The sequence below is a fragment of the Pimephales promelas genome, chromosome 20, assembly GCF_988280905.1.
Source record: "Pimephales promelas chromosome 20, fPimPro1.hap1.1, whole genome shotgun sequence".
Classification (NCBI taxonomy): domain Eukaryota; kingdom Metazoa; phylum Chordata; class Actinopteri; order Cypriniformes; family Leuciscidae; genus Pimephales; species Pimephales promelas.
Genome location: NC_142788.1, coordinates 4838268 through 4848457, shown reverse-complemented (window position 1 = coordinate 4848457; position 10190 = coordinate 4838268). Strand labels below are relative to the sequence as shown.

At 38.1% G+C, this 10190-nt stretch overlaps 1 protein-coding gene across 7 annotated transcripts in view; it reads left to right on the top strand.

The window, feature by feature from the left end:
• Window positions 1-226: 226 nt before the first annotated feature.
• ncoa6 (nuclear receptor coactivator 6) overlaps window positions 227-10190 on the top strand; it is a 34912-nt gene continuing 24948 nt past the window's right edge. For 4 of the 7 annotated variants that reach the window (XM_039689801.2, XM_039689798.2, XM_039689799.2 and 1 more), the window contains exon 1: window positions 227-433. The gene's annotated coding sequence lies outside the window, so the exon portion shown is untranslated. The remainder of the gene's footprint in view (window positions 434-10190) is intronic. The other 3 variants (XM_089124546.1, XM_039689800.2, XM_039689797.2) reach the window with 1 other exon arrangement.

The window sequence follows — 10190 nt, the reverse complement described above, 5'->3', positions numbered from 1 at the left end:
TGAAATTAGATAATAAAATGAACATGTAACATTAGATTAAAACTATCGATAACCGTCAAGAAAATAGTGATGTTTGTTAATTTCATGGACAGTCTATCTGTGAAGCTGCAATGCAAAGTGGTCACTACTCCAAAAAAAGAGAAAAAGGTTGTATCTTTTAATGAGTTCGTGAAGCGGAACCTGTGTCTTTCCGGCGAGCGTTCTTTTCCGGTCACCTAGCCCCGCCCCTTCGGTCACTGTGTTTTGGGCCAGCGATATTTCTGTGTCGATGTTTCTGAGATCAGAGCCGTTTTTGCGTTTCTGGACCCTAGAGCGGGCGCGCGCACGCACAGCGCTCAACCTACGTGCACAGCCGCCTCGAGAGCGCGCCGTTAGCGTCTGTTAGCATTTACCTGTTTACTGCAACAAAACCACTCCTGATGGACTGACAACGGTGAGATTTTACCACCTCATTGCCTCATAGAAACATTAGCATGAAATTAGCCCGTAAGTGTGTGCAGTGCACGGGGGAAAACAGTCTTTTATGAGTGTGATAGCGACTCTGTGTTTGTGTAGCTAATGCATTAGCCTGAGTGAGGTAAACTCATTATAACAATGCAGGTGTTCGTTACGGTGTTATTGTTTGGAGTGCACGTACCAGATATGAGCTTTAAAGTCGTTATAATGTTGTGTTGTTTGTCTTGCGCTGAAGTGATGCTTTTTGTCTTTGTTTTGATATGGCTAATGCTAATGCTAGAGAAATAACCCAAAATGAAGCTCTTGAGTGAAGTCATCTCTAATTGCAAGGACAATAATATTCGTGGTGTTGTGTAAAATATATTTATCAGTCACAGTGTGATCGGTTTGCAGTGAAACTCCTCTCTGAGGCTCCTTATACCAATATTTGACATCTCATTAGAAGTGTCAGGAGTTATCATAAAGTATCAGTGTTGCTTCACTGAGTGGCTGATATGTTATTTGAAACGTTGTGTGTTTGTCAAATTATCATATATTACCATTTGATAATGCCATCCCTATACCATGGTATCGCCACACTACTTTATACAGTTACAAGGCTGGTTATTGTTGTAGTACACATTAAATTACTTAAAGTAACCGGGTTTCTTCATAACATAGCTAATGTTCAGTCACTGTTTCCTGTTGTCTTGCTTTGTCTATTATGAAGTTGTTTTAGCGTTTTCTGTTTAGGGGCTAATGCCATTTCTTTATTTAAAGAATAAATCGAAATTTCCATTAGGTATGCATGCACGATATATCAGCCGCCGTATCGGTATCGGCCGATATATTAATGTTAGCGTGGTCGGCCGGATAAGAAATTTTGGCCGATATATTAAAGCCGATAAATGGATTATTTACTTCAGATGCGCACTATACGACATACAAGTTTTGAATTCCTTAAAAATATGATTGGAATCACTTTGTTAAAGTTTAAATTGCAGGTTAAATGTTTCACGAAGATAATGCAATGTGTTTACTAAACTTAAAGATAAGAACAATTGTCCGCCCGCAATTGTTTTTAGTACCAAAATCCTGCATATAGTATGAAAAGTTGGTATGTTTTACAGTGGTGTTAAAGGGTTAGTTCACCCTAAAATGAAAATTAAGTAATAAGTACTCACCCCCATGCTGTACCAACCCCGTAAGACCTTCGGAACACAAATGAAGATATTTTTGATTAAATTTGAGAGGTGGATCACTGCTACATAAGTTGCTTAAGGGATTAAAACTTGACGGCCCAGAAAGTCATTGAACAAAATGTTCAGTGTGACTACAGTGGCTCAACTATAAGACCCCGTTTACACCTGGTATTAAAATGCGATCTGTATCCAGATAAGTTATCCGGATAATAAAAAACGCATGTTAATGCAAGGTGTAAACGCGTTGTGATCGGATCGTGATCGGATCTGCCTGACCACATCTGGAGGTAGTCTGGCTCGCATTGTGTCCGGATCTTTACTAGGTGTAAACGCAATCTGGTTGTTGAAACCACATATGTATATTTTACTCCTCCCAAAAATGCTGAAAAATAAACGAGTGAGAGCGTGTTATCTAGGCTATGTCATGTTATAGCCTAGTCAGACTAGGCTTGCCGCGATAGACGGTGTTGACGGTGTTACCGGTTTTAAGCCCCATCACCGGTGACATCACTTTCCCACCGTGACACCGCGATGTCTTGACTTTTTTTTTTTAAAGTATTCGTTTTTGCTAAAATATTTATTTGAATTAATTAAAAATAATAATTTTCAATTATTTAGTTCTGAAGAGAGCATTATAATTAAAAATGAACTGCGCAACGCGTGCCGTCACGTCACAGATCAGCAAGCATCAGGATTCCATCTAGCACGTGTGGAGACGAGAACGAGTCAAATTACAGAAAAGCAAGATAATGGTGGAAGATTTGGTGTCAAAACGCAATGCAAAAGCGCCTGTTTGGCAATATTTTGGCCAATATATATTAATGTTAATAAATGCCAATTTATAGTGTTTTACTTTTTTTTTAGAGTGCTGTCATTTATGTAGGCTAAGGTCCTTTTTAAAGTTTTTATTTTATATTCGTCTCTTTTTATTTGGTTTTATCTTATTTAAACTTTGTTTAATTTATTTAGGCCTATTTTGTTTTCTTATTCGTTAATAAACGTTTTATTATTTTTTTTTGGGCCCACAGTTTGCCGATTTTCACTTTATTTTTATTCGTTCGTTATGCTAATAAAAGTTCTGTCTATATTTTATTCGTTTATTATTCTAATAAAAGTGCTGTCTAAATAAAAGTTTATTGTCAGCGAGTTTTTTTTTTTTTTTTTTTTGTTGTTGTCCATTCCAGCTGAATTGCAATTGACGCTTATTTCGAAAGTGAAAGTATGTCATTTATGTAGGCTAAGGTCCGTTTTGAAGTTTTTATTTTAGGCTATATTTGTCTCTTTTTAATTGGTTTTATCTCATTTAAACTTTGTGTAATTTATTTAGGCCTATTTTATTTTCTTATTCGTTAATAAACGTTTTATGGTTCTTATTTGTTTGGGCCCACATTTTGCCGATTTTCACTTTTTTCAGCCTATGCATGGGGTTATTTTTATTCGTTCGTTATGCTAATAAAAGTCTATAAATAAAAGTTTTATTATCAGCGAGTTGTTTTTTTTTTGTCCATTCAAGCAATTGACGCTTATTTCGAAAGTGAAAGTATAACGCGCACGCATTTAAAAGCTATTTAACCCCCCCGCCCTGCCCTCCACGGTGACACCGGGATTACCGGTGTTGTCACACGTCGATTAACCGGTGGGAAATTTTCCTCACCGCGGCAACCCTAAGTCAGACTCGACACGCGACACGCATCACCGCAGATGAGCAGCTGAGCGTCTATTCAACGTGCAAACATCGCAAATAAAAGTGAAAGTAAGTCACAGACGCAGTTAACACATCTTCAAGTAAAGAAACGAAATTATCTTACCAGGCCTGTTGCCACTCTCTCTTATTGATGTCTCTGATTTGGAAATTAGCTGATAATCAATAAAATGCCGCTCAGATCTGTTGCTTTTGGTGGCGTGCAATCCAATAAATCTGCATATAACGCAGGAGGTGAAGATCGGATTTATATCCGTTTTGCAAAAACACATTTATGTGGCCAGGTGTAAACGGAATCAGTACTTATTATCCGGATAACTTATCTGGATACAGATCGCATTTTAATACCAGGTGTAAACGGGGTCTAAGTTTATCAAGTGTCGAGAATATTTTTTGTGAGAAAAAAACAAACAAAAATAACGCCTTTATTCGACTATTCCTTTTCTTCCTTGTTGGCCTGAAACGAGACTTCAAGAGATTTCCACGACGCATGTGCGAGAATTGCGATCTCCTTCAACTACTTCAGTTCAGTTCTCGCGCATGCGTCGTGGAAATCTCATGAACTCTCGTCTCAGGCCTACAAGGAAGAAAAGGAACAGTCGAATAAAAGAGTTTTTTTGTTTGTATTTTCGCACAAGTAGTAGTCTCGTCACTTGATAAACTTATAGTTGAACCACTGTAGGCACATGGAATATTTAAACATTTTCTTTAATGACTTTCTGCGCCATCAAGTTTCAATCCCTTAGGCTTCAAATCCCTTAGATCACTTATGTAGCAGTGATCCACCTCTCGAATTTAATCAAAAATATCTTCATTTGTGTTCCGAAGATGAACGAAGGTCTTACAGGGTTGGTACAGCAAGGGGGTGAGTAATTAATGACTTAATTTTCATTTTTGGGTGAACTAACCCTTTAAGCACGTCCCCTCTTTCCACTAGGCTGGGCGTGATGTCATAAAAGGGACTCTCACTCTCACTCCGGTTATGGAATTTCCCTTGCGGTAATGTTGAGTGGCTCAATAGCGCAATATGCGGTATTACCGCCATTTATTTATTTATTTAAGTTATATGTATTTGTTGCTTTATAAATAAAGTTAACGATGTGGACAAAAACGAGGACATTTTCAGTAACCAATGTAACCAAAACTAAACAGCGTCTACAGAATATGCGCAATATGCGACTTTCACTCAGCGCGCATATTCAAGGCTCGAAATTGCGACCATTTTGGTCGCATATGCTCCTGAATTTTAACCTGTGCGACCTAAAAATATATTTGGGAGCATTAGTGCGAGTGCAAATAATGGTTGTGGTGCGACCTGTTTTCATTTCTCTACAAAAGGTTCGCAAAATTACTGTGTACCTTATGTGCGCTGATACGCGGTGGCCGGACCATCATTTTATCCAACGTTACATAACCAATCAAGCTTCATCCTTACGTTCTTAACTTTAAAGCACATTTTAGATTGGTTAATATCAGCTGTCAATCACTCCCTTTCGCGGCGCTCCGTTGTCACGTGTGCCAATATCAACGGGGTCATAGCAGATAGATACTATCCGCGAGAACACCGCAGTTAAAGTGTCGTCAGCTCAGTACATCTCTTTCATTATCGATGGAGACACCGACCTGTCTGTCAAGGAGTGTGTGATCGTGTATGTCTATGTCCGCGTCCTGCTTGATGGACATGCCAATGCTGATAGTGAGGATGTTTTTCGTTTTTATTTATATTGTTTTATTAATACATAGCTTATTTAGTATTATATAGCAATATATGAGTAATATCATAATAAATACTTTGCTTGTTTCATTAATGGATGAATCAGCGTTTTTTTTTAACAAATCTCTTGAATGAATGATTCAATAACAAATACTTTTAAAGTTTTAAGTCACTTGTCGCCACCTAGTGGAGTAACAATGTGATCGATACAATTGTTATTTGATGCTCCATGTTACTTTCAAAAGGTGCTTGTCTCTATTTTGATCGCTTCTGTAGACGTCAGTGTTTATATCCAAACCATAACCTTTAATTCTAGTTCCGATTCAAGTTCTTCTGTGATAAGAATATTTGTAACACAGAAATAACAATACTGCGTAGTTGAATATACTCTCTGGGTCAGCAGGAGCACCATAATGTTCCGCTGTGATTTATAATAGACATGTTTAATAGACAAAAAGTTGTCATTTAGGAATGAAAATCAGACATTAGATCTTCATTACATCCTAACACAGTAGAAGATCTAATCCAAATCAGCATTGAGGGTCCTCCTTTGGAGGCGTTCGATGCCTCAGCCTCAGTGAAGAGATGGATGGAGGAGGGACAGAGAGCCCGGAGACCAAATTTCAAATCCTGGCCACAGGATGTGTAAAGCCCCAGTGATTGTTGGTGTTGATTGGTGTTGTTTTTAAATAAAAGAAATTTGTTTATATATAATTTGTAGTTGTGGTGATCTTTAATTTTTGGTGAGTGCTCCTTAATTTTCGCTGGTGCTCCTAAATTTTTGAAGTTGGTAGCACCAGTGCTACCAAGTAAAAAAGTTAATTTCGAGCCCTGATATTGTTATGACAACAGACTTTGAGCGAGTCATTGAACCGTTCATTCAACGAACACGTTTAAAAAAGCTGATTCATTAAAAGAGATGTAAAGAAACAAGATGTTAATTACTTTTAACTTTGAGGTTCAACTTATCAAGGCTCAGCTGAGCAGCAATGCGTCGCACGGGCAACGCTGATGCTTCACTTATTAGAGACCCATATAGCATTGATTCAATGCGTGACTCACTGATTTTATTTCCCCGCGGCTTCCTTTTGCTGTGGGATGCTGACCAGCGCTGCTGCTGCCGTGCATTTATGGGAAAATACCCGTGAACAGAACGTTAAAATGATGATGCGACAAATATTTCGCTTCCCTTTGACGCGACAAGCTATTCACGACTTCAAAGACAGGCGCAGGTAATTGCACGCGCTCTGCCGATCTCTCTCATTCACTGTCTGTGTGAAGCCTGTAGGCTACACATCACCATGATAAACAGTCTTGTTATCATTATGAACTTGTTTAACATTCAATACGCATTAAGTTCAATACAGGAAGGGTAGCCATATTAAAAAAAAACGTGAATATCGCGGTTGCTGCGGTTACGTGCAATCCTCTGCGGTTGACATGTCAGAAGCCCGTTACTACAATATTGCGGTTATTGCAAAAGCCCTAGAAACCAGTAGGAATCACAGCAACGGTGATTATTAGCTCCTCTTCCATTTTCTCAGAACTAATGTTTTGGTGGGAACAAAAGTTTACATTGAATGTTTCTCCGGAATCAGCCAGCGTGAAGGACGTCTATATTCCGATTGGCTGCTGGCGTTTTGCCGCTGCTTGCCGCTGAACCGCGTCACAGCTCATTATTACCATAAAGTTGAGTTTCTTTCAACTTTCTGATTGACTCTCAAAACGCCCAAAACGCGACGCCGATGGATTTGACGCTTCTTGCAGCTGAGAGTAGCCAGCTTCCATTGAAAATGAATGACTTCCGGCCGCTTTGGAAGCTCAAGTCGGCGGCGGTGTAAACGTACAGTAAGGCTGATTTATACTTCTGTGTCGGACCTACGGCGGAGCCTCTACACTATAGACCAGTGTTTCCCAGCCCTGTTCCTGGCGGCACACCAACACTGTGCGTATTCTTTGTCTCCCTAATCAAACACGCCTGATTCAACTCATCAGCTCATTAACCCATCTGATTATGAGCTGATGAGTCGAATCAGGTGTGTTTGATAAAGGAGACAAAGAATACTCGCAGCGTTGGTGTGCCGCCAGGAACAGGGTTGGGAAACATTGCTATAGACTACGCGTTGGTTTTCATTTATACTTCTGCATCATTGTCCTCGTTGACGAGCATGCGCATGCAGAGGGAGCATGTGAAACCTGTGGAGCGGTTCTAGCAGACCAATCATAGCGCTTACGGAACGCGTAGAATTGTTATGATCAATGAATCTTCTTTTATTATATCTACACTTTGTTTGCTATAATTAGAGGATTGGCCAGCATACAGAATTCATCATCACTGACCAAAAAGTCGGTTTTGAGCAGTGAGGGGAGTCTATCATAGATGCTTCTGATTGGCCATTGCGTTCAACAAATCAATCAACGTCTGTGATTGGCTACATCACTCAATGCTGCAAACGTGTTATAAATAGAAACCCTGGCCTGTTAATCGTTTTTATTTTCTTTTAGTTGTTCTTGTTGCTTTTCTTGCAACAGATGAATACAAATGTATTAGTTTTAATGTTTTATTAGCTATTTGTAGTTTGCTGGAGTCCCGCGAATCGTTTTATTCTCCCTCACCCCGCACACACACAGTGAGTGTATCACCGCCCACACTCCCTCTCATGACGTCATCACCTAGTTACTGTACAAAAACATGTTTGAAGAAACCCCTATAAATGTTATTTTAATGCATTTTAAAGGGGGGGGGGGGGGGGGTTGACTGCGATTTCACTTTTCATTTTAAATAGTGTGTAATGTTGCTGTTGGTGCATGAACAGTATCTGCAAAGTTGCAGCGCTGAAAGTTCAGTGTAAGCAGAGTATCGATTCACATTTCAATTTCGATTCGATTTCGATTCGCAAGCTCTCAGTTCGATTCGATTTTGATTCTCGATTCCTGATTTGATTCTCGATTCAACTATAATGAAGATGTAATAAAAATCCTATATTTATAAAAAAGAACAGTGGACATAAGTTTACTAGTGGTTAATTAATACAAGAAAATTAAGAGCCATAAACCTATATATAAAACACTTTTTATTTTAGGTACACTAAATGCATACAAAGACTAGACAGGATTTTGATGCAATATGCAAAAAAAGAGTCGCACAGAACAGTCGCACAGCTTGATCAAACAGCATCATGTTATTTTATGTTTAAGATAGATAAATATATAAATATTTAGACATTTTTTACATTGATCTTACCTAAATGTTAATGTAATTTTTTTAAGAGTTTATGTATGGATGCTTGATTTCAATCTTTGAATTAAATTGAAAAAAGTAGCACAAATAAATACAATAGAATAAAGACAAAAATTAAGAGACATTTTGGGGTAGTTTTTTGGGTATGTCAGATATACTACAGAAACTGAATAAAGTAATCCAATGTAAAATAACACTGGATAGTCTTTTTAGTCCAGACTGAATTAAATACAAAGGCTATTAATTCTGATTGCTTACAATTAATACTATATTCTGTTGTTATGACAACAGAATTAATGACTGACACAAATGGCTGCGTTCACTTTAAGAACTAGTGCGCGAATCCATTACTGTTTCATTAACTTTCTGTCACACGCGTTTAATGCTAATTTAAGACATTACCGACTGTCTTTACGAGGTTACTCACCAAGACCAGAGTTTTGACATAATGTTGCGTGTTTTAACTGTTAAAGCGATATAATCCAGGGATAAAACTTTTGTTTCTGGCGAGCTGTTTGTGAGGCGGATTTAGGCTGTGCACGCAGTGAAAGAAATCTCTGAGAGTGCGCGAGCACGGGATGGTTTAACATTGCTTGAGCAAATAAATGATAAATGTTAGTTACGATCATAGGTTACGATGCAATGCTGGCCCGATTGTGCAAGTGAATATTCCGTCATGTCCCGACTCCTAAACGCGTGTGTGTATCGACAGCTGCAGCGCTTAGCGCTTGCCTAGTGCAGAGAGACGAGAAGATGCAGCACCGCGTCCGCGAGCAATATTATGAAGCTGCAGACTCGGAGCCTGCATCTACAGTCCCCCACCGAGAGTCCCGCATTCTCAGACCCCTCGTTTTTCGAACACAGCGCCTCCTGCTGTTCAAAAGATCGAATAACACCCGCACACAGAGTACAGCGCATTATCCAAATGCAATTAAAAACAATAGGATGCAATATTACGGTCTTCAAATAAATTATCCAATAAATATTTGTGTTCCCTGCTTAATGCATGTGTCAAAAAACTAATTGTTACTGATGGAAGGGATACAATTAGCAGATTGAACTATCTTCAGAAAAATAGTAAGGCTATGTGATATTATATTGCTACAATGTTTTTTTAAATATTTTTTTTAAATTAAAATTCCAATTTTTCTTTCAGTTCAACCTATAATGGTCTAATTAACATTACCATGCTAACATTATAATATCTGTTTTTTGATATTTTGAATGCGAAGCAAAACAAATCAGAATAGACGAAACACCAATAATAAACAATTCTGTACTTCATTTAATGATCACCTAAACATCATTTTGCTGTAAAGAAAAAAGGAAGAAAAAACAGTGTTCGTGACTTAACTTTTTGTCTTCAATTGCATTAAAAAAACTCATTTATAAGTCACTTTGCATAATCATAAAATTATATGTTGCTGGATTCGGCAGGGGCAACTCCATAGGACCGATAGCACATGTCTTATGATGTTTTAAAAAGAAAGAAAGAAAAAAAAGAAAAATATGTTTGCAAATGTTAGTTACCATGTTGCACTGCTCTGTTGGAGTGTCCCTTGAGAATCTCAAGTTGAGATGTTTTTAAACTTTGGACAACTTTGTGGGTTTGAAATATATGGGGGCACAAAATGGGCAGTGAAAATAACTGCAGCATTTAAGACATTTCTACAAAAAGTCCAAGGCTAAAGGCTAACGTAAACGTAAGCTATCTAAATATATTCGAGGGGAAGAGGGCGAAAAAACATACATTAACGGCTCAAATCTTGTTACAAACTATCTTTACAAATAGCTATTAAATGGACTATTCATATGTTGTATCGATGAGCTAAATTAGTTTTATTAAAAAATAAATCAAACGAGTAGGCTACTACGATTTGCTATAAAATTGAAGAT